The following is a 25,638-nucleotide window of genomic DNA, read 5'->3' on the forward strand; positions in this document are numbered from 1 at the left end:
GGTTATTCACGCCTTACCTACAGACTGTAAATATATTGACTTACTTAAATATTTCCCCTCCTTTTTTAAAAGAAGTGAGATGTTGGGAAATATTTCTTGGAATAGACAAAAGAATTAGTCAGCCTGGAGACATCAAGCAGAAGAGGAAGTAGGCTGTGCTCAACTAAAGGGCAGTTTATTCGCTGACTAAGCGTCCCTCACCTAGAGCGCAAGCAGAAAGGAGCAGCTATGGAGGTCACAGACTAATATGGGAGACACGGAGGCCAACAGCTAACAACTCTGGGTGTGTGCCCTGGGGATGATGCAGACTCCAAGGACTGCTCAGAGGGAGGGTCTTCATATTTCAGTAAGGGCTTTTAATTCTAGGACACATCTAATAATATGATCACCCATTCTTCAAATAGTATAGCGTTCCGGTTGTTATTTATACTCCTACTTTAGACAAGTGTGACGGTTATACTCACCCTTGCCACTGTCGCCTGTTTCCTAGAGAAAAAAAGTGGCTATCATTATTATCAGTATCCAGAATTTTAATTTCTTGGCCTTTAAAAATGATCATTTTATTCTTAGGGTGTGTGAGGGAGTAGTGTGCGTTTGAGTATAGGCGCTTTCAGAGACTAGAGGTGATGACACCCCTCCCCCACCCGCCCCCATCCAGAGTTAATAGCTGCCTGGTGTGGGTGCTGGGAACTGATCGTGGGTCCTCTGCGAGGGCCATACCTACCTGATTCTAACAAGTGAGCAGTCCACCCAGTCACGAAAGTATTGCTTTTGCCTTGCTTTTGTGGATCTGGTTGGTTAGTTGACTTTCTTCTTACAGGTTCTGCTATTCTTTTTCTCTTCATTCAAATTTAGTTTTAACTTTTAGTCAGCTTCCAGAGTAAGAACACTGAGTCATCCACATTATACATTACACGATAACACTTGTTTAGTTTTGTGTTGTGAGTGTTTCCCCTTGTCTTTTATCAATATGGCCCTACCCTGACCCCAGATGAGTGCTGATAGACGTTCATAGCTGTCGGTCAGGTCGTCCGAGGGAAGCAGAGTTCATGACAGCCTTCTAGGGTCATGCTGCTTTTCACCATCCAAACTCCACCCACATCAAAAGCAGTCTGCTGTAGAAACCAATAAATTTGTTATCCCCACCCCACCCCCCCCCGGGCCCATTGTTTTTTTTTTTCTGATGTCCTGACAGCAGAACTAATCTTCAAAATCATTTATTTAAAAAAAATGGAAAAAAGAAAAATCATCACAGCAAACTCAATCACAGAAGCTTTTAAAATCCAAAATCCCAGGAAGCGAATTCGTGCACCCTTTTAAGAGGGCTTCCTGCATTGTGATGAAAACACAGGCTTGAGTTAAAGGCAGCTGGCGGTCTGCCAGCCATCAGCCAGGTCATCCTGGCTCTTAGGAACCTGGAGTTCCTGCAGAAGCCTGTGGAGGCAGGCCAAGCCCAGACCCTCTTAGCAGGTGGAAGCCGACGCCGCTCCCGGGAGTTCCTTACGTGCCCTGCTAACTTCTCTCGTTGCCTTAATGATGCCCTCCTTTTGCTCTTTCCTTACCTGACATTGAACCTGGAGAGAGCAGGAACTGCATGTTTCTCAGAGCTTCAGCTGGTCCTTGGCATGTGGGGGTGCCTAATATCTGCCACCACGTGCTGCAGAAAGCACAGACTTCAGAGGCAGACTAAGCCATGTGGTTTGGGAGGAATTCACATATACACCAAGCCTCCATCCACCGAGGTTTTGTATTGCTAAAGCCAGGCATAGGGGCGTGAGCCTGTGATCCCTGCACACCAGAGACTGAGACAGGAGGATTGCCTCCAGCAGGAGGATCACACACACACACACACACACACACACACACACACACACTCTTACTTTGTAGCTCTACTCTGGACTGCAAAATCACCGAGGGCAGACAACACCCATCCACAACTAGTCTGCATAGTAAGTAGTGTTTCTCTGTAAGCGGCTGCTTTTCACTAAGGACTGTATGCCCCTTCAGGCGATCTGCTCTGAACATGGGACGTCTATGATACTTCTTCTGTTAATCTATTGTTATTAGTACCAAAGGGGGCGTGCCCAAGCCATAACATACATATGCAGGTCAGAGGACAACTATGGGGAGTCTGTTTGCTCTTTTTACCATAGGTTCTGGAGATTGAACTCAGGTAATCAGGCTTTTATTAAAAGGCACCTCTTCCTGCCCATCCATCTCCCCAGTCATGTACGACCTCTTTAGGAACTCAACCGGTTCCCTCCTGGAGTTGCAGAGTCTCGCTCCCAGTGACAGAGATGGTCTGTGAGAGGTGGCTCCCTACACTTTCTGTGTGTGTGTGTGTGTGTGTGTGTGTGTGTGTGTGTGCGTGCGTGCGTGCGTGCCATAGAAATATAAAATTGTAACAAATGCTTTGCTGAATTCATCTCTTTACATTGGAAAGACAGCCGGGATTCTCTCCAGAAAAAAATCTTTCCTGGCATAAATACCATGTTAATCATATTTGAAACACATGCCTGTTGATGTCGCCAAGGCCCTGTCCTTACGTCTAAGTCAGTGTAGAACGAACCTTGTCAGTACATCCTGTACCATCTGCTCCCCTCTGGGGCCTCCTGGGGGCCGTGGGAGTCGTGCATTCCAGATGCAAAGACCATTCTCTAACCATCTTAGGAGCGTGAAATGCTTGGCATGCTTCGCACTGTGGAGAACTCAGCGATGTCTGACTGTTGGGATGGTCCACACCAGCCTCTCATCATCCTCACACCAGAAGCAAAGGATCTAATGGAATGAGGCTGGGGTGAGAGAGGGAAAGAGAATTTCTGAGCAGAGAATTGGATGTTGAATGACAATCTCTGGAGATCTCTTCAGTTTTCACAACAGGAAGAGACCGTAGCTCATGGACATCTACAATCGAAGCCTCGGGCAAAATGCGTGCTACCTACAAAACAGAACCCTCCCCTAATTTTTTTTTAAAAAAATAATTCAATGAAAGTGTAAACTCAACTTCAAGGTTCAGTGGCAGGGAGGTGATTTATAAATCAGGGTCTATTTATGGAATAGTATGCACCCCCTAAAATAAAATACCCACTGGGAAAATACTCATGATAAAAGGTTGGGTGTTAAAAATGGAGTATATTGTCTGGCTAGAAATAGATGAAAGGGCCGGCTGGTTGTATCTAGTGAGTTCCAGGGCAGCTGGGGTCACAAACAACAACACTAAAATAGCATAAACAAGCAAAACCAAAAGCAAATAAAATAGATTAGAGAGAAGATGAGCATGGAGAGAGACTGTGATGTTGTGTCTGTGCCGACTGGTTTTTGTTTGTTTTGACTTCTCAAAGTCTTTATTGTATTTTATTGGTTTTGGAATCTTAAAAATTCTGATTGTAATTGCTTTACTGGGCAAAATCTTATGGAAACTGGCAGGATACCGTATTTTTAGGCTACATAGTGGTTGGTAATACTCACATGTAGCCAGAATGGTCTGAACTTGGTCTCGAGAGGTCTCAGATCTCATGGGTTCATCGCAGGTAAGCTCATGCAGGGTATGTTAGAGGAGATGCCCATATGGGGCCGTGGTGCGTGGGCAAAGCAAACTTCTCCAGCTCCACCTCCTGCCAGATGCCTCTGGCTTGTCAATGCTGTGTACATTTTCTCTGTTGCCTCCGCTGCCAAGCAGTAACTGAGAAAGCGTGTGTCCCACCCAGAAACACAATTAATGCCTGGCCCAGAGAAGCATGACAGATTCTTCAAGATGAAGAGTAGACCGTGGAGAAGTCTTGGTGGAGAAAATGGTCACTGTGCAAGTGTGAGGACTTGAGTTCAATGCCCAGACCCTACGTAAAAAAGCGGGATGCAACTGGACGTTTGTAATCCCGGCACTAGGGAGATGGAGACAGAATTCCCAGGGCTCACTGGCCTCCAGGCCATCTAACCAAACTGGTGGCCACATAGAGTTCCCCTCCCTCCCACACATGGCTCCGGGACCAAAAAGACAAGGTGGAGAGTGGCTGAGGAAAAACACCCAGCATTGACCTCTGACCCCTACAGGTCAGTGTGTGTGTGTGTGTGTGTGTGTGTGTGTGTGTGTGTGTTGTGTGCACGTGTATGCTAAGGTAAATACACACACAAACATCAGACTGTTGTCTATTGAGTTTCTTTTTTCAGACAAACAATGCAGGCAGACTGAAGCATGGGAGTGGTATTTTACAAAATTGGAGACCATTACTGGGTTAATTTTATATGCTAATAAGAAATTCAATTTGGTAACCTTCCCGATCCCATCATGCTTATGAAGGAGAATATAAAGAAGACGAGTGGAGTGGGTTTTATTGAGCCTTTACTAGATACCATTTCGCATGAACGTTTCCAGTTTGCATAACTTATCCCATTTAAGCTTAGCATTAATCAGCGTAACTCTGAGACCTGCTCTACCTGGGTCTGTCTTCATCATCATGCACACCTCGCCTTTTCTCTCTGATGACATCCACTCTGCCACATTCACTTCCCAACTTTGGAAGACCCAAAGAGTCCCAAGATCGGTCCACTCTGATGGAATGGCTCTCATTTTTACTATGCCTTCCTCTTCCTGCAAAAACAAAGTGAAGGTCTTAGGTCTTAGAGCCTGGCTAACATGCTCAGTGAAGACGGAAGTGCTGCCTTCTGTGTAATGTGGCATTATGAAGCCCAGCTCCTCTTCGACAGGCTGAACATACGCATTTCCCCTCTTGCACAAGGTGTAACAGTTCTCTCCGTGTGGTTTTCACTTTTATTTTGGGTGGGCTTTGCCTGTGCTTCTGTGTGGCCACCAGGTCAACCTCAAAGCTGTGGTTCAGGGCAGACTGACCCTCTTCTACATGAATCATTTGACAAACCGCCTCTATTATTAGCTCCGTAGGTTTGACCCCAGAGATAGCTCACCAGCCCTTAATTTGGCCATCAGTCATGGAAGAAAGTGTCTTATGGGGTAGAGTCCCCTGTACTCAGGATCCGTGACCTTTCATGGACCACATCTGGCCCAGCTGCAGCCCCCACCTTGGGAGGGCACACTTTGCTCTTGGTCAAAGGTAGCTGGCACCTGCTCTTTCTCTTACACCCTTTCATAGTACCCCCTCCACCCCCATGGTGACTTCTAGTGAACCTCGTCAAAGTTCCCCTCCCTCCCACACATCCTGCCCACATTCTTCCACACCAGAGCCTCTGATAGTTCTGTGACTTCCACCTGAGTTCCACCCTTCCAGCTTGTCATTCCTTTTGCTAATGCCTTTGAAGTGGAAGAGAAATGTCACCCCTCTCAGTGAAGCGGTCCTAAGGTAGCACGGTACAGGGGCTTGTCCAGCCCATCTCCATACCCCAACAAGCGCTCCCAATTTTAGTCATGAATGGCACTTTATAAAAAGAGATTTCTTTTTATTTATGTTTACATGTGTGCACACATGGGTGTGTATGTGTGTATGTGGTTTGCTTGCATGTGTGTGGATGACCAGAACAGGGTATCAGATCCCTTGGAGTTGGAATTATAGGTAGTGGTAAGCCTCCCAATGTGGATACTGGGAACCAAACTCAGATCCTTGGGAGGTACAGCAAGCTCTCTTCACTACAAAGTCACCTTGCTGGCCCTTAAAACGACTCTCACGGGAATTGTTTGCTCATCTGCACAGTGACTACTATGTCAGGATAGGTGTGGCTGCAATAACAAGTAGCCTCCAGAAAGCTGTATAGCTCAACCAGCAAGCGCTCTATTTTTTTTTTCCTACACACCAAAGGTCTGAGCTGCTGCTCCAGAGGTGGGAGCTATGTTCCATAAAGTGATGCCAGCACCCAGGCCCCACACAGGAGGTAGTTCCTTTCCTCCTGGTGGGCTGTGCATTCCTCCTAGCTGACTCTCACCAGACACGAAAGTTTTCCCTTCATTGTATGTGTTTGGGTGTTTTGCCTGCATGCATGAATATTTGTACTGCGTGTAAAATGTGCCTAAGGAGGCCGGAGAAGACCGTCAGATCGCCTGTGAGCAGTCACGGGGTTCTGGGAACCAAATCTAGTTTCTCTGGGTGAGCAGACAGTGTGTTTAGATTCTGAGACACTGTCTCCAGCCCTCTCTGGTCAATCCTAAGCACTTTTTATTGGTGAGAACTGGTCAGCTCCCTCTGCAAGGCAAGCTGGGTTCTGTCTGTCTCTCTCTGTCCAGAAGAAAAGCAAAAGATTATTTTTCTTTTCATGGTTGGGGCTCAGACTGCCACAGTGGGCTCCTTGGGGACACTGACTGCTCCTGCTCCAGACTCGCAATTCTCCGTCAGAAGCGTGAGTCCTCAGTGTGTGTCTGTGGAACAATTGGACACCAGAATGTTAGCTTTATTCCTACTTACCTCTCTGTCATTAAACTTCAAATCAAGCGGCAGACCCTTTACCCACCCCGACATTGTAGGAAGACCTCCATTTTATGGCTGCACACTGAAACGCCAAGGGCCTTTACCGAGGCAGTGTGATCCCTTCAGCGATATTTCCTCGTCACATAGTCATGAAACCAGAGCCTTGGCATTTTGCAAGGTGAAAACACCCCGGCAAAGAGTCAGTCCGTAACTCATCTTTATGTTAGAAGGGTAGCGTCTCCCATCCATTTCCCCCGCCAGCATGGTCCAGGCCTCGACTTTGGCTCCCCTTCCTGCCAGATCAATCCTGTCTCTCTCATCAGTTTCGTTCCTCCCGCCTAACCCGGACTACAATGAAGAGACGTATAATAAAATCTTTTAATTGTCTTAGCATATGTTGCTTTTATTAGGTAGGCATAATTGCATTCACGGGATCACCTACAGAGTCCTTTCGAATATAAAATTGAAATGGCTTCACACCCAGTGCACAAGTCCTTCGCAGCCACTGTTTTCCCCTTCGCTGCCTCCTGTCCCCCTTTCCCGGTAAAGTTCACATTGAAGTATGAACAGGGAGAGGTGGGCTGACACACGGTGGGTCTGAGCAGCCCTGGAGTGCAGCCGTGGCCCAACCACAAGAACGACTGTCATTTCTACGCCATTTATTCCTCGCCTGGCCTCATTGCTTGCTTCCTCTAGGACGAAATTCTTTCAAACTGCTCTCTTTGTCATTTATTTCCTTTTTTCTCCTCCTGTTCTCCCTCCCTGAGCAGGTTTTGATGTGCATTTATCCCAAAGGCAAGCCTTTTACCCACTCCTGCTGACCTCTGGGGGTCAGGCTCCTCCCAGCCGATGCTGCCTGGTAAAAGCAATGTAGCAAAGCTTTTATGGTATCATTTCAGCTCCTCGAAACCCCTCTCCGTCCACCTTCTAACTATTCCATTGTCTCGGCTCTCCAGCTGTTCTGCAAAAGTGGGCAATGAAGGAGTGGGTGGCCGGGAGATCAACCCAGCCAGTCTGCTCCTCTGGTGCCAACCTCCCTCCACAAGGGGTAGGCTGTTAGAGCCCCATCTTTACTACGGTTGGGGGTCATGCTGAGCATATTCTATCTGCATTGCTATTGTACAAGAGGTTTTGGCTAATTTTTTACTGTAAAGTACAGACAGTAACTATTTTAGTCCACAGGTCCTGTGTCAAAAATACTCAACTCCAGGGCTCAGTGTCTTAAGAGCCTTCCTTGTTTTTTTTTTTTTTTTTAACAACTAGAGTTTGGTTCCCAGCACCCAAGTTGAACAGCTTGCCACAGTCTGTATCTCCAGCTTCAGGGTATCTGACTCTCTCTCTCCTGACCTTCTGGACCTTATTTAGCTGAATAATCTTAAATCTTAAAACTTCTATTTATCCTCCAAAAATTCCTGGTCTAATTTTAAGTAAGGACCCAAGGGACATGTGACAAATATTCCCATTTGGAGCATAGAATGTTATTAGCAAGTAAAAACTCAGGTGACTGACTTCCCAAGTGCATTTCCCCCTCTTCGTTCACTTCCTTTTGGATAATAGAAATTTATTCTTTAAATACATCACTAAAAACACAATTTTATGCTATCTCACCGAGCTCTGTAGAGATGCGAATATTACTATTTCCCACACACTGTGCAGAATCCTCTAGGAAAACCATGCATCTTTGTGTCCCTGGGAGGTGCAACCAGTGGGGAGAGGAATGAATCTACTGCCTTAATCCCACTGCTCCTGTTACCAGGTCCCCTGAGTCTGGTGGCTAAGGGCCAGGGGACCAATGAACTGTTGGGGAACATGTAATTAGCTATATCACTAAGTGACACAGTGAGCGTGTTACATTCCCAAAGTATAAAATTAAACCTGAGAGATGGAAGCATCACTTGTCTAAAGGCCAAGGAAGCATGCTTGCCTGGGTCGAATCCGAGTGTGGCGTATACAGACCCGTGAGAGCATTCCTCCATCTTTGTGTGTGCTTTCACTGAAGCCGAGGGTGACAGCAAGTCTTCACCCGTCACCTCTGACCCTCAGTACCCTTCTCAGATACCCTTCCCAACCCCTTCTACCGGTCGACTGTAACATGTGCCAAGGATGAGATGTGAGGTTACGGGGTGTGAAGTGAGATCCAGCGGTTAAAATCTGGACTAGTGAGAACCCCAGATATATGACACTGTATGTTCATTCTATACCCTTCACCCTGGCTAGAGGGACGACGGTCCTCAAGGTCACATTCAAATGAGGGTGTTGGGGCACCAGCACCTCTGTTCCTTCAATGGTAGGATCTTCTGAGATTCTTCCTTACCCGAGCTGATCCATTCCTCATTTATGATCTGGTCCTTCTTTGGCATTCAGGGGTGTTGGTGTGGCCAGGTTCAGTGACCCAGGAAGACTTGAGAATGGGAAAGGACCAGAAGTTCCTAATCCTGGGGATTTAGGATCTTAGAGTTCTGCTTTGAGTTTGTGGAAAGGATGATGTGGTGGCTGAACACCACAGTGTTCAAATGGTGTTGCCTCATGAACTTGATTTGGCTCAGCGGCACACACCTGCCCATGGTCACACAGGTGATGAAGCAGGCCCAGGTTGAGAGTTCAGGTTTTGGGGATCTTAACTAGGATTGTCCCCTCCTCCACATCACCCCTTAGAGCATGATTGTTGTCTTTTGGATTTTGTTGAATTGAGAAATGAAATTGAATCATGACGTTTAACCCAATGTGAGAAGGAATTGATCCCTGCTAGGCTAGAAGAGACTTGGGGGATCTGAAAACTTGGGGAAAAAAAGACATAATAGGGGTTAGAGACTAACCCCAGTCTATCATGAGAGAAGGAGATCTGGGAGACAGAAGAAAGGGAGGGAGAGAGAGAGAGAGAGAGAGAGAGAGAGAGAGAGAGAGAGAGAGAGAGAGAAAATGAGAGAGAACACGTGCACAATAATTTATAGATTGGCATTTTTCCTTGGGTCCTTGTAATACTTGTTTATTAGAGATAATTTGCTTAGGCGAACACGATACAGAAAGCCATACGAGGAAGGCTTTTATTAGTGGTGGACTGCATGGATCAATAGTAATCTGAATACTGTAAATCTGCCATGCTAACAGCTTTATTTCTTCATCAGATATTAATTTCAGAGTGTTCCACCCATTACAGAATACACATAAGCCTGCAGTCCAGTGGCGCTGCTGTTGCTGCTTCTGCAAGCAGGTTCGCTGTGTGTCTTCCTAAGTCTCCATGGAGCTTCTCAGACCCAGGAGAGCCGGTAGGAGTAGGTGGCATTGTGGGGACAGGAAGCTAGAGCTGTGGAAGGTGTGGAGACAAAACAGAAACCATCAATTTAATTTATTTTCTTAATTCTGATACTTACTTGCACTCACCCTGATCTCTCTTACTTTTTTCCCATTATCCTCTCCCTCCTTCCCTCTTCCTTCTCTTCCTTCTTGCCTTTGTTCCCTCCCTTCCTCCCTCCCACCATCCATCCCTCTCTCCATCATCCCTCCATTCCTTCTTCCTGTATCTCTGTCTATATGTAATAAGTTGCCCACATACTCATTTACTATGATTGAAATACCAATACAAACACCCCCAAATGGGGAATTTAGGAACTATAAAGAACAACAACAATGACAAAAACCTCACTTGAATAAAGTCGCCACCACTTCCATTTACAACACTACATAGTAAGCAGTGGGGCGCCTACGGGCACCCCTCTCATCTTCCCCTCCCACATATTTCAATACAGTTGAGAGCACAGTGTGGACCCTGTTTCTAAACGGCGTTGAGATTTTTATACTGTTATGAGCTCTTTAGAGAAGTTTCGCAAAGTGAAGTCATAGGAAGAAAAGTTGCGTCAGCCCCTTTTGCTAAAAGGGGCGATTATAGACATTTTGTGGCTATGGAAATACCCAGGGTATATATGCATTTTGAGTGTGTGTGTGTGTGTGTATGTGTGTGTGTTTAAAACATGCTCTGATTGGTTAACAATACATACCGTACACATTCAGCAGAGGTCTTTAATGATTACATGCTAGTCTGTGATACAGAGTAACCCCAGCTAAAGCAAGCATCCCCTCTCAGCACACTCTCCTTAGTTTGGCTATTACTGTTGCTTGTGCTCTTACAAATAAACGGTACATGTTTTGGGTTTTGTTTTTGTTTTGGCTTTTTTGCATTGGTCCTAAGACACTGCTGATTTTAATTTTGTAGGATAGGTTCTCAAAGTCCAATTTGATTTCTGGGTCAAAGATCAGGTAGACCTAATTTGGTATCTTGTGTTTTTACTCAGCATATACGCAAGTAAGCATTTCTCATATTATCAAAAGCTCTTTGGAAAGGATCTTTTTTTTTTTTTAATTGACTGCCAAGTTCTCCACCGTGTAGCTGTTCCAAAGTTGACTTGCTGTTTCCCTTATCACAGTGCCTTTGGGTGCCTTCCAGTTCTTTGCTTTTTAAACACTACTAGGTTGAACCTTTCTCTGCAGGGGTCTTTGTCCTCCTTTGGATTTAGAGGTAGGATAGCCAGAGGTCGCAGAGGGATTGAGAGGTTTTGGGGTTTTTCTGTTTGTTTTTTGTTGTTGTTGTTGTTGTTATTTTGTCTAAAGATACTGACAGTCCCAGGACAGATCTGGCCTGCAGGTTGTATCCATAGGCAGTTACAACTCTTTCTAACAGTAGCATATGCCCTTGAAGTGACTCTATTCCCCGCTTGTTATCAAGGTAACTTCACTGAGCCCAATCCTGAGGCACAGCTCAGTAGCAGTGATGGTTCCTATTGATATTGATCGTCAGCCTGACAGGGTCTAGAATGACCTGGGAGACAAATCTCTGGACACCTTGGGACAGATTTCCAGATTAGGTGGGAAGAGCCATCTGAGCTGTGAACAGTTCCGTTTCTACAGACTGGGATCCTTGGCTGATACAAAGGAAAGTGATGGTCCTGCTTCAGCTTGGTGTGCCAGGCTTGGTTGACTCCCCAAGCAAGGCCTTACCCCCTCTGAAGAGTGGATGGGGGTGGGATGGGGGAGGTAGGGTGCAGAAGAAGGGGAGGGGGGGGAATTTGGCTGGTATGTAAGATTTTTTTTTAAAAAAGCAAAGGAGAAAGTGAACTGAACACTCGTTCATCTCTCTCTCTCTCTCTCTCTCTCTCTCTCTCTCTCTCTCTCTCTCTCTCTCTCTGTGTGTGTGTGTGTGTGTGTGTGTGTGTGTGTGTGTGTGTTTCCTGACTGTGGATGTGACATGATCAGCTGCCTCAAGCTTTTGCTATTTCCACCATGATGGTCTCTGACCCAAGTGATCCCTTTCTTTTTGAACTTTCTTTTGTTGGTATACGTCATATGTATAATAATCACAGCAACTAGAAAAGTAACTAATACATTAATGATCCTTCCAGCCACCCCCAATCAACCAGTAGATTCTTCAGGAGACAAATTATGTTGAGCTGAAGGGCATTTCAGGGTATCCCTTCATCCCAAGGATGACCCCTGTCCATTCCAGCCATCTGGGAGAGATGAGAGCTTCTTCTGGGTGCTCATGGAAAGCTTCTTAGGTTCCTTCCCATGATTCATTTTTATCTGCTCATAACCATTGTTTCCCTGCAGGACCAGGCTTCTTGAGCGGGATGGTACAGTCTGGAGTAGAAAGGGAGGAGCATCTGTTCCCTGTAGGGGATTTGGGTACCAGCATCATGCCAGTTGTCTGACAACCAACACATCAAGACTGCATGTCTGTGACACATTCCTGTCTCCCTCTGTCACACATAAATCTCCATCTCAGGATCAGAGTTTATTTATTTTTTGTCTCTAATTCCATGTCTGTCTTAAACACATGACATCTTTGTGTATGGGCTTCTCCTGTAAGACCTCACTTGGTAATGTGCTCAGCTGGGATCGGAGGGAGGGGAGGGAGGGAAGGTAATTAGCAGGGCCTATTATAATGGGGTTAGTGGGGTTATCCGTGGTTTTAAAGTAGAATAACAGAGTGTTTAAAAGCCAGGGTTCTGGAGCCAGGAGGACTGGGTTCAAACCCTGACCCCCTCCTCTTGCGAGCTTGTGACCTTGGCCATGTTATTAACCTCTTTATGTCTTTATTTTACTATAAATATGGGGTAATTATAATGCTTGACGCATTGTTTTGTTATGAGGAGCAAATGAGTCCCAGTTTCTGAGTTAATGTTTATCTGGCGAAGAACAAGCACTGTGTGTGTGTGTGTGTGTGTGTGTGTGTGTGTGTGTGTGTGTGTACACAAGATCCAGGAATTGATGTGCTGTGTCTTCTATAATTCCAGCTGGGACAAAAGAACTTTTAACAAAAACCTCCAGACTGGCATGGATCGCAGGGAAGCAGGCTGGGAGAGAGGGTTAGAGGGTTTCGAAGGCCGAAGAACAGAGACAGCTAGGTACATGTGGTGTGCAGATTAGCACACATGGGCCCCGACTGATGCACATTCCTCAGGAGGAGGCCCATGTGGTTTATCTGCTGTGTTGGGGTGGTTCTGTCCAGCAGTCATTGAAAGCACCCCACTGCGGGCCAAGGTACAGGTACAGCCGAAGCTAGAGACTCACAGCCCGAAGAACCACCGGTGAGCAGACAGAAGCTGGGGCTCAAAGAGACTAGAAACTTCCTCCGTTGGAAAACATCCCTCCATTTCTTACGTTTCTGAAATTGGCATGCTCCCTGTAATCTCTGGGGTCGTTTCCTACTCTGTCAATCTTCTTCTGCAGCGTGTCTCCCATGAATCTTAGCTCAATGACCGCGTTAAGTTCTGCATCTTAAGTGGCGCTAATGCTAACTACATAACAAACGTAATCAATAACTATGCGGGCATTGCCATTTCTAGCTCATTCACAGTCATAATGGTTCACTGAGCAATATTCTGCTATTGCACCCAACTTACTGATGGAGAAACTGAGGCACACAACATTTAATTGACCTGTAGACCCAAAAGCCACTAAAGAGGCTGCCCTGGTAAAATAAAGGTTTCGTTTCAGTGGTTCTGACCTCTTGTGAATCACAACCGATTCTTTAGCCACACATCAGAAAAACACATTCTTAATTCAAAATATCAAAAATGGTTCTGGTAGAATCTTTCTTCTCTCTGAAACATCAGAAGCCAGACCTTCACCATTTGCTTCTTTTTCAGCTTTCCTATCTTCCAAGTTCCCACAAAAGCCCACTAAACTCTGAGCACTCAACGGCTTTCCCAACCCAAAGTTCCAAAGTCCTTCCACAGTCCTGCCCCCCAAAATGTCATCGGTCAGATCTGTCCTAGCAATACCCCATGCATGATCCTGGACCAGTGTCTGTCTGTCTGCTTTCTGCTGCTGTCCTAAAGGTCGTCACCAAAAGCAACTTGAAAAAGAAAGGGTTTGTTTAATCTTATAGGTTATAATCCACCAAGAAAGGAAGTCAGGGCAGGATCCCGGAGGCAGGAACTAATGCAGGGATCAGAGGAACACTGCTTACTGACTTGCTGCACATAATATGCTCAGTCCGCTTAAGAACCCAGGCCCACTGGAATGGCACCACTCGCAGTGGACTGAGCCCTTCCACGTCACTCCTTAATCAAGAAAAAGCCCCCATAGGCTTTCTTCCTGACCAATCTGATGAAGCAGTTCTCAGTGAGGTCTCTTTCCAGATACTTCTGTCAAGTTGACAAAACCAAACCAAGATGATGGCAGAGCTGGGATGTGACTCAGAATCTCTGTGCCTAGATAAATCATTCCTCCTTTCAGTTGCTTGTGAGTTATTTGGTCACAACAATCCGGTACATCACTAGTACCGTGGGAATCTCCCTTCCTCAGGCCTCCTTGTCTCTGGGGCTGTGTTGTCAGGACACTTTCTTGCCAGAGCTTTCTCCAGAGGAGGCAAATGAGGACACTGCCCAGTGTTCTCCAGGGAGTGGGGCAAAGTAGCAGCCATTACCAGCAGCGGTCACTAAGAGGTCACCTGAATAGACTGGTGACCTTGCCCTTCCATGTGCCGTCACGTGCACCTTTGACAAATCACTCGAATGCATGGAGGCAGGCACAGTTAGTCAGGAGTCCAGACGGGAGAGTCAAGAGAAATGGTTCACACAGAGGATCTTCTGTTCACCCGCTCAACCAAAACTTTTCCATTCCCCACCCGGTGGCAGGCAGTAACAATGAACATAGCATCCAAACAAGTTTATAAGGCCAGAGACCTGGAATCCATAGGTTCATCTATGAGGGATACACCGACCTCCATGCCATGGGTCTCCCTACCATTTTGTTACACATTGACTAAAGGACACTGGCTAGGCTCTTTTCCTAATGGCTCTTAAAATCGATCCCTGAGCAGGTTTTGCAATTGTAATACTAACCCCATGGTGCCAGCCTGTACCTGCTTCTCCTGGGAATCAAGATGGTTCCTCCTCTTGGCTCAACCTTCTAGCACCTTAGTGACTCATATCTGACCCTGGGATTGAACCACCTTTCCCAGAAGAAGAGGAGTCTCGGAAGACAAAGATAGCGGCCAGAAAAGGAGGTACCAAAGGCAGCCAGGGCTGATAACTCCTCCAACTAATTTTGTTCCCATTTCCCCCATGCTCCTGGCGATGATACAGTTGGCTCGCGGGGGAAAGTGATGAAAAGTTATCAGTCAAGAAAGCATGAAGGGATAGCTATTTTTGGATAATTGCTGGCTGTAAGAGGCTTCTTTTAAACCTTAAAGGATTGTAAGGTTAGAGCTGTCCCAGGCACTAACATTGGTGCTGTTTATAAGAAGCAGGAAACACAAAAACAGTTGCCTGGAGAATGGCATCCATCCTTCTGGCCTCCCTGTGAGCCCAGAGACCTAGAGAAGAGAAAAACCGCAGATGTGTTTCCTTGAACTAATTACCTGTTTGCAAAACTGAGGGGGAGAAGTCCCTTCCCCTCTGTGAATCAAAGGAAAAACTGGTTCTTTTCTTACATTCAGAGTGCTAGAGCTCAGAATTAGTCCTCAACAGCCCTGCTCTCTGGTCAAGCCACCAAGTCAAACAGGAAACTCCCCTTATCCAATCAGAGCAGAGGAAATCTCCCTGGGAAACCAACCTTCAACCTCACCGAGCTTTAGTGCCTCCCTGGTTAGCCGCCTACCTTCCCACTCCTACCTGTTTATAGTATTCTTGAAAAAAGATTACGATTAGGTGTCTTTGACCATATTTTCCCCGGGGGCTGTTTTATTTTTTTATTAGATAAGAGAGACAGCCCGGTGACCCATCCCCACCACCCACTCCCATCACCCAGGTAACCTTAGAACAGGCCTCTCTGCCCTGATCGCTGTCAGAGACAAGCACGCTTTCAACTTTCCTGGTGGGTTGCCAGATGTGAGCAGGGTCCTTTTGTGAGATGTCTTATAATGGCCAGATGTTTGGAGGATACTGTTCTGGATTGTCCCCCTCTGTGGTGGTGTAATAAGGCCACAGGTGGAAGGAATCAGCAAAGGAACGAAGCTGAGGATGGATGAGCGTGTGTGCGGCTCACGGGTTGGGTAGCCTGTGACTCAAGGCATGAGCATTCTAGAATATACTCCGGACTATGCTGAGATACTTGAGGTTGATAGACAGAGACCTAGGCCCAGTGAGAATGCTCATAAAGCTACTTGGTCCATAGATACTTGCACTGAGAATTATACTCCAAACATATAAGCTGGATGGGCTTATCCCGAGTGCGTATCCCTCGTGCTGAGGTTCAAGGTCAAGGTTCTGGCAGGTTCTTACTGCCTCTGAGGGTTCTAGAGAACCCCATCTCTTCTAACTCCTGATGTATCCTTGGCAGTACTCGGTGCCCCTCTGTTTCTCTGCCCATTGGCATCCTCTGTGTGTAGTCATTATTTTTTCTGCTATGTAGTACTCCGTGTAAATGTACCATATTTTCCTCATCCATTCTTCCGTTAAGGGGCATTTAGGTTGTTTCCAGGTTCTGGCAAAAAAAAAATGCTGCTGTGAAAATAGTTGAGCACATGTCCTTGTGGCACGATTGAGCATCTTTGGCTATATGCCCAAAAGTGGTATTACTGTGTCTTGAGAAAGGTTGTTTCCTAATTTTCTGAGAAATCACCACACTGCCATCTAAAGGGGCTGTGTACCAGCTTGTATTCCCACCAGCAATGCAGAAGTGTTCTCTTTACCCCATAACCTCTTCAGCTTAAGTTGTCATCAGTGGTTTAAATCTTGGCCATTCATACAGGTGTAATATGGAATCTCAGATGTTTTGATTTGCATTTCTCTGATGACTAAGGATGTTGAACGTTTCCTTAAGTGTCTCCTCTACTTTTCAAGGACAGCAGTCTTAAGGAGTCAAGGTCCCACTCTCCTCCGGTGTGACTTCATCTTAACTAATTACCTCTACAATATAATATAATCATGTCTGGTTTCAAATAAGATAGCACCCCGAGGCACAGGCCTTCAACATGCATTTTGGGCACACTTTGGCTCATGGCTAGTGTTCATGGCAGTGCTCTTGCTAATGCAGGACAGTTGCCACTTTGGAAAATCTGATGTGTTGAGCTAGGCGCTATTTGTCATCCCTACACCTCCAAGGATCAGGAAACTGAACCTCAGGGAAGTTCCACATTCTCACTCCTCGCTCCCTGGCCCCATCCTCCCTCCCCTGGGCCAGGTTTTCAGTGGGTTAACATTTTACTGCTGGCTCACTATATAATTTGTCCCTGAATCCAAAGGAGGCCAGTAGCCTGACAGGTATCAAAGAATCACAGGGCAATTTCAAAACTAAGGCTGCTGCAGAAGTATTAGTCACTCAGCAAAAGACAAGAGTTACTGTTTCAGTGCTCAGAGCAAAACCTAGAAGGACTCTGGGATGTCCCCCCCAAATCAGTAAAATTATAAACTCATAGACTCTGAACCCAACTTCCTGGGTTCAAATCCCACTTACTAAGATGACAGTGGAGGATTCCTTAAATGGGAAAGAATTTCTTCCTCTTCTTTAGAGTAGTTACTACCAGTAATCGCCACATAGAGTTTTGTTCATGTCCTTTGTTTTGTTTTAATTGTTTAACTGGGGAAGTTTTAAGCATGGTTTCATGTATTGATGTCTCTAAGGATGACCTTTAAAGCCTGATCTTCTGTCTCCACGTTGCATAGAGTTCTTATGAAAGCTAATCAAATTTACCTACACACAAATGGTGTAATTACCATCAGCCATGTTTCAGTGCCGGTGCTGGTTAATTTTAACTGACAATTCGACACAGCCTAGAATCACCTGGGAAGAGAGGCTCACCGAGATTATGGAGAGCAGGTTCGCCTGTGGCCATGTCTGTCGGGGGTTGTCTTGACGATTCACTGACAGAGGAAGAGCCAACCCACTGTGAGCAGCACCATTCCCTAGGCAGGTGGCACTGAATGGTGGAAGGAGAAAGCTAGCTGAGCGTAAGCAGCAAGCAAGATGACAGCATGCTGCATTGACCTTTGCTCTCGCCTGTGAATGGGGTGAGGCCAGCTGCCTCAAGCTCCTGCCTCAGTAACTTACCCAAAGCAATGGACTATAACCGGGAACTGCACGTTGAATGAACTCTCTCCTTTCCTAAGTTGCTTTTTACCACAGCAACAGAAACGTGGCTAGAACAGTGCTCCACACATCAGTTTCCCATGCATTTATTGAATGCTTCCTGGGCGCTGGATTTTCCTCTCGTCTCTGAAGTCTTTGTCTTTTATATCACTAGAAGCGGAAGGCAAATAAAACTATGAGAGGTTCTGGACCTCAGGTGCCAATGTTCCCTCTCCACAGATGGATGTGGGTTTCAGATGTCGGGGCGCTCACTTGATGCTTATCTCTGGGTGCAGTAGTGCTCCCGCAGGCACCGGTCCTCCTCCTATGTCCTGTGGGGCTCTCCTTTCTCTTTTCTAGATGCCCATGGTTGACAGTGGCAAAGTGCAATCATTTCTTTCATCTATCTTCTTCCTGGCATGTGACACACACACACACACACACACACACACACACACACAGAGAGAGAGAGAGAGAGAGAGAGAGAGAGAGAGAGAGAGAGAGAGAGAGAGAGAGAGAGAGGAAGGGAGGGAGGGAGGGAGGGAGTCTGGGAAGCAGGTGTCTGCTCATCTGTGGCTTCAGACACAGCTCAGAGTCATGACTGCTATCGCAAAGCACACGTCTCTGGTCAACGTGCCCTCTTTTTGTTGGTGGTCATAGACTTCTTTTAGTTTCTGGATTTCTCTGCAAGACTTCCAGATCTCCTTCACTGAGGATATTTGCACGGGTGTGGAACACAGCATGCACTGTCAGAGAAATTACAAATTACTAATTGAAGTGCCTCTGAGAATCATTTTCCTTTTGTTTTGCCTAATTTTCCACACTTAGGAGATCAAACTTTCGGGGAAATGTTTATACAGCAATTCAGCCCTTGCAAGCCATCTGTTGCCAAGCGGAATCTCTAGGACGCGCAGTCGCGTGTGCTGGGTTGAGACTTCCAAACCTCTTTGCACTGAGGCCTGATGTTTAACCCACACCAGAAGATGGCCACTTTTATTTCCAAATCCCCTGCCAGACTCACACTGATCTCCGGGGGTCATGGATGGAGAGCAATGCAGGCTGTCCTGGGCCTGCTCAGAGCTTCTTCATTTCTGTCTTGGAGGAGGCACCGAGGGAGGCGGGCAGCAACCTTAGGATTAGTATTCACGCTTGCTTGTGAACAGCCGAGCTAGCGTGCACCAGAGGGAAAATATTACTTCTCATAAATGCTCAATAATTATAGTCTTTATTGCATTCAAATCTGTATTGTGACATATAGTAAAAAGCCTTCAAATGTTGCATTGAAGAGTTGACAGGGACTTGCTGGTGTTGATGGAAAAAGTCACTATACAGAGAAAAAGATCTGTATGAACAGGGAGACGTTGATGGTACCTGGGCTTGGGACTCTGTCTTTGTGTGAGTGTGCACATGTGTACACATCTATTGTGTAATTACAGGCACGCATGTGTGGAAGTCTGAGTGTAAGCTCTGGTGTCTGTTCCTATGTTCCACCTAGCTTTTATATGGGGTCCTTTTCTGTTTTTCCACCCTGGTCCAAAAGCTCCTGAAATGCTTTTGTCTCTGGCGCCCATCCAGTCTTAGGAGTATTGCGGCCGCAGATGTTCACACTACTGAGGCTGGTTTTTACTTGGCGTTTTGGGATTTGGACCCTGTGCAGCAAGTGTTTTTACCCAGTCCCTTGGGGAGTTCTCTTGCTAGCATGGTGTGATGATTTCTGAAAGACCTGACTGAGCAGATACAGAGGTCTCTTTTAGGAATGTATGTTTCTCAAAGAATGCTTATTCATAGTGCTTCCTGTTCCAATCAAAAGGGTCGGAGATTCTCTTTTCTAATAGCTGTTGACCAGGACGTGAGGAATGGGCAAGGGTGGGACTTTCTCCCTGTCTCGCTGATTTGCTTGTCTATTGAAATCTTTGGAACACAAAATCATTGCCTCCTTCCCATGCGAAGAGTTAGGACAGCTGTTTTCCATCTTGACATTGATCTGAGAAAAGTGTCTTCTTATTTTTTAGGTGATTTAACTCTTTATACATGTCTTAGTTTTAAGATAGAATGGAGTGGAGCGAGTGAGGGTAGTAATGGTTTCTGAGCTCCTTACAGGTTCGTGTGTTTGAACACTTGGTGCCCAACTGGTAGTGCTGTGGAAGGAGTTATGGAACCCGGAGAAAGTTAAGCTTGCCTAGCTGACTGAGGGGCCACTGTGGGTGGACCTTTGAAGGTATAGCCCAGCCCTCTAGCCGTGATGAATGGATGGAGACAGTAGCTACACGCCTCCACAGGTGGAGCGTCCCCTTCTGTCTTCCCTTCTGTGTCATGATGGCCCCTGAAACAGTGAGCCCGGGAGTTCTTCAGTGGCTTCTGTCTCAGCATTTTGTCACCGCTTTCAGAAAAATGCGGTATAACCCACCTGGGGTGGCCCAAGCTGAAACCAAAGCCCTTGGGAAGTGGAGGCAGAAGGAACAGAAATTCGAGGTCATGGGATGTTTGAGGTCAGCAGAGGATACGAGACGCCCTCTCTTTAAAAAGGATTCTCAGGGCTGGAGATGGAGTTTAATGATATAGTTCTTGCCTAACATGTGTGCAAGGCCCCAGGTTCAGATCCCAGTACAAGCAAAGAAAATGTTTTTATGATGTTTTTGACTTGGACAAAACTGGAGTAAAACTTGGACAAAACTTGAACAAAAAAAGATCCAATGAGACATCAAGTCCATTTTATCAAGGAAGGGGAATCATTCAGAAGGTGAACTCTGTTGATTTTATAGAATAGAATTTATTGTTGAGTTTATAGAATAGGGGTCTGCAAACTGCAGTCCATGGGCCAAATCATGTTGCCTGGCTATGTTTGTGAATAAAGTTTTATTCGAACGCAGCTGTAGCTACTTGGGCACCACAGGAGTGGGTTCATTTCTTGTAACAGTATACCCTGCAGATTCTAAGCTACCTACTCTCAATCCTTTTACAAAGAAGTCTGAGGACTCGTGGGTCTCATTAGCCTGTTTGTGGAACCTTCACGTTTTTGGATTATGACTGCATCTGTTTGTCCATATTGTCAAACAAAACCACGTATTTAAAGCAAACAAATATGGTGTAAGGCGCTGGGAAAGGTGTTAAGATTTCTATTTCTTGGAGGGAAAAGGCAACCAGAGTACAAGTGGAATCAGAGTATAGGTTCTAAGAGAGGGCCCGACACCCTGAAGTTTTTGCTTTTCTGAGCTTTCCATGTGTTTCATCTTAGCTACATTGCGCAAAGAAAGGGTCTTTCTCTTTCTCTGCTTAATAAAAGCTCCCCCCATCTCGTGCCATTTTCTTATGTTCAGCTAGTCAGAGCTCGTCTTACTTGATCTGCAGACATCATTTGGGAAAAGCTTCTGTCTAATCCTATTTGGGATGAACAGAAAAGTTTTCAGTGCACAAACCACACCAAATCAGCCACGACAAAGAAGACCTATTGCCCACCCACCACCAGCCTAAGGTACCCGAGCTGGAGAAGCCCAGGAGCTGTGGCAGGAGAGTCCACTGAATAGACATCTATTTGCTGTTGGGATGTGTGTCTATACGCCTTCTCTCCAATGGGGGAAGTACTTAGAATGTGGTAACCACTGTCAATAAAATTAGTGGGGGAACAAGGAGTTTGAGGGCGTGAGAGATCGTATATTTGGGCTCACCACTCGTCAGGTGATTGAAGCTAAAAATGGCTTTAAACGCTGCCATGGCTCGAAATGCCTTACGTGAACTGACCAGGAATCTGGGGCATTCACATTGCGGACAGCTTTCTCCTCCTCCAGAGAAGGGATGGGAATTAGTCATAGGGGTATTTCCAGATATCGGAGCTTAACGCCTCATGCCGTGTTAGGTAGGCAGAGAGCTCTGCTCCAGGGAGAGAAACTCTCCCTGCCAGCTTGGACAAGGAATGTGTGTATTTTTAAAGTCTGAGTGACCACTAGTGAGTCATGGCCACAGCACGCCTTCCTTTGGTGTAAAAGGTGCCAAGTGCTGCTCTTAAACAGCTGAGTGGATATTTGTTCAATTCTTGTTTAATTCATTTTTTTCACTAATCCATTCATTCATTCATCTAGGTACCCATCCATCCATCCATATTCTACTTACTCGTTTGTTTATCCATCCAACGTCTACCTGCTCATTCATTCATTCAATCATTCATTCATTATGGTTATTGAGGAGGCAGTGGGTTGGCTGCCCTGAAGGAGGTGCTTTCTGGAACATTACAGAAGGTCACAGTGGAGTCCCTCCAGCCCTCACCATCTCGCTCATATCTCTGCCACCTTCTTTCCATTCCCAGTTTCCATCATGCGTGGTGGCTCATTTCAATCCCTTCTTCTTCTGGGGTGGGGGGATCCCACTCCGATGAGTCAGGAGCTGTCACTTTTCCACCTTCCAAAGCTTTCTTGATCACCAAGTAAATACTTCCCACAGATAGTAGACTTTTAGTAGTTTCTGAGACAGGCACAGATGTTTGGATGGAAGCCGTCATTTTTAACCAGATGCCCTGCAAAGCATTTGTGTCTCCCATTGTGTGTGTGGGGGGGGGTGGGTGGGAAGGGGTAATAGAAGAGGAGGAGAGCATGAGCAGATGCCTTCTTACCACCACAGCTGGCCACTGTCTGTTGAGAGTAGACTGGGCCGGCCGCAGCGAGGATATTCTGTGCATGATCTGACGTCGTTCTCAAAGCGAGTGAAATGCATTGAATGGCATGACCTCAGAAGAAGCAGGCAGTGTATGTCAGAGAATTTCCCAGTCACCCTGCTGTTAGGAGGTTGAAGGCTGGGTATCCTGGAAAGCTAAGGATGGTACTTGGCAGTATGCTTGGGACATAGCCTAGGATGCTCGCCTGTGAGGGAGTGTGGCACACAGAGGGAACGGAGCAGGGACTGTGCCGTAACAGGTGGTTTGGACAGTCCCAAACAGGCTCTGAAGCCTGGGTAGCCCTTCAGAGAGTATATCCAGTGGAATAAGGAGACAGGAGCATCACTGACAGAGGTTGCCTCTTGGAAAGGATCTAGCTAGGTTAAGGAAGCGCACTTTGGTTAAGCACAATTCCTGAAGAGGGCTCATCCTTCCAAAGGCAATAGCCTTGTGACCTGGAAACCCCCTGGAGGCAGAACAGGCATCCAGCAGAGTACCACAGCATCCAATGCAGTGTCCCAGGCCTGCTCTAAAGCCATGACTGTAGTCCATGCATGGAGACGTACAAGGAGGCAGAAAGTGGCAGGGGAAAGCTACAAAGGTGGGCCAAAGGTCTATATGGGAACCTATGTTCTCCGAGGCAGCTAGCCATGAGAGGCTTTGAGATTGAGTCTAATTAAAAAAAAAAACAGCAAAAATCAGTATCTGCATCAATTTTACATTCTGTATTCCAGTGTTGTGGGAATGTCAATCAAGAGGAGAAAGACAGTTTCTCTTTTTCTTTTCCTGTGTCATTGGTTTCCACTTAATGTGTGTGTTTATGCTTGCTGGGGCATGCTCATCCACATGTGTGCATGTATGTAGAGGCCAGAGGTCATTCTTAAAGGTCACTTCTCAGAAGCAACCCTCCTTTCTTGTTTCCTGAGACAGAAATCCTCACTGAGATCCGGGGAACTTGTGTTTAAAATGTTTTGGAAGGCGAGGATTGTGACATCACTAAGCCCTGAGACAGACTCTTCTCTTGTAGTCACCTGTGCAGGAGCGTGTTTGCATCTTCACTTGCAGAAGGGGCAAAACCAAAGGCAGCCTAAGGCCTGGCGCCTTAGTTGAAGCTACAGAGGTGCAATGTCAGCAAACGTTTTGTTCTGCTCTGTGGCCCTGACACTGGGGAACAACACGGCCCCAGACTCTCCAGCCTAACAGTGTGTTCTGTGTGTGCTGGATGCTTCTGGATGCCAAAGAGATCTGCCCAGCTTGTTTGCTTTGTTGGGTGAAGGAGTGAGCTCTGAGCCAATTCAGACCCGTTTCTGTGGCTGTCTGAAGAATAATGCCTAGTCCCAGGATTTCCCCTCCCGATATTAACCCAATCTCTCTCTACCCTGCTGTCCCCTCATACCTAGGTTCCATTCCCACCCTTGCCCTTTCCTTTCTGAACCCCCCCCGCTCCCTGCGGGGTTCCAGGCCTGCCCTCTCAACAAGAGCTTTTTGAGGAGGGGTTGACATCATTAGCTGTAGGGATGAAGAGATCCCACTAGCAGAAATTCACTGTTCCCACGGAGCTCTGGTCCTCTGGTGAGCCAGGGGCACCATGCGGACTAGGATCAGGTCTGATTGGAATCCTGCCCTCGTATTTCTGGGTTACCTGGCCATCCGTCTCCTCACGTTTAAAGCAGAACTGTTAATACCTCCTCAGAGTTGTTGCTGTGTAATGAGGCAGAGAGGTGAAGTTTCTAGAATGCTGTTTAGGACTCGTTACTGATAAAATAACACGTTCAAACCTGCGGTTGCCTTGGGCCAGGGAAGTGGCTGAATGGAGGCAGCTTTAGGTTATGGGGACCATATTGAATCAATATCTAACCTCATCAGTTTTTATCAGTAAACATCAGTTTACGCTTAGCATGCCTGACTCAGCCCAGTGGCTTTATGACTTGCTTGAGCTTCAGTTTTTCTATAACAAAATGGGTTAATAACACTCTACAGTACTCTTGTAAGAATTCAATAGAACTTCTACCTCTTGGCATCTCCAGACTTCCGTGGAAAGCATCCAGACCCGTATCTAGCTAGGGTCCATGTCCTGTAAATACCACTCGGTTCTAAACATCAAGGCCCTGCCAGCAGAGGACAGGCCTTTTACCGCCTTGACACTCTGCGGACCAGCTGCACAGCCAGCTTGCATTCTCGCTGACTCTGTGCTCAGGAACAGGCTGTTGTGTGCCGTCCTTTCTCCAAGTCGGGAGTGTGCAAGAGGCTGAATCCTATCAGGGGCAGCAGCCAGAGCCTGGGAAAGCAGAGTAAGGTGTTCCTGGGCGTACCCCATTTTCGTGAGTTCAGCATTTTTCTCCGCCTTGAGGGCAGGAGAGTTTCAAGTGGAGTTGTCTTGTCAGGAGACTGCCCTGACCAGGTGGATTTGCCAGGTGACCCTCACAGACTGAGTCATTAACCCATGCCTTGCCAGCCTGCAGAACCCCTGGAAGTTTGCCTGGGACAGTGTGGGCACGGCCTCACTTGCAGGCAGAAATGGTACCTTTGGATGCATAAGTTGGGAGGACTTGGCAATGGAGTTCAGAAGAGGGAGAGGAGGTCGCTGGGGTTCTGCATAGAAAGGATGTAGCTGCCAGTAGGATCAGTGGCCCGGGCAGGCAATGTATCAGGCTCTATTCTGACACCCTTAGCCAAGGCACTTATTTCTGTATACTTCACTCCCATGCCGTCTGTTAGCCTCTCCACCAGGGTGAGTTCTGGGTTTAAATCATCTACAGTGTGCTCATGACCTTCGGTTTTCAGTCTTTAGGGTTCAGAGTCAGCTTAAACAGCCGCCAGTGGGATTGATATAACTCACATTTATTATCACACAGTAGATAACCTGTGATATGCTAGCATGCTGTTTCTGGACTCTGAGTTGTGGGAGCCCAAGATTTCACTGCAGTCTGCTAGGAATACTATTATAAAGTTCATTTTTATCTTTTTTAAAAAAAATATTTATTTTTATGTTATGCCTATGGGTGTTTTGCCAGCAGGAATGTCTGTTTACCCTATGTGTACAGTGCTCACAGAAGTCAGAAGAGGGCCTCGAACCCTCTGGAACTGGAGTTAGAGGTTGGTTGTTAATAGCCAGGT

At 46.5% G+C, this 25,638-nt stretch overlaps 1 protein-coding gene across 1 annotated transcript in view; it reads left to right on the plus strand.

Moving 5' to 3' along the window:
• Positions 1-25,638, plus strand: part of Wwox (WW domain containing oxidoreductase) — an 871,622-nt gene that overhangs the window by 833,334 nt on the left and 12,650 nt on the right. The gene's annotated exons all lie outside the window — the stretch shown is intronic.

The sequence above is a fragment of the Microtus pennsylvanicus genome, chromosome 6 (genome assembly GCF_037038515.1).
Source record: "Microtus pennsylvanicus isolate mMicPen1 chromosome 6, mMicPen1.hap1, whole genome shotgun sequence".
Lineage (NCBI taxonomy): Eukaryota > Metazoa > Chordata > Mammalia > Rodentia > Cricetidae > Microtus > Microtus pennsylvanicus.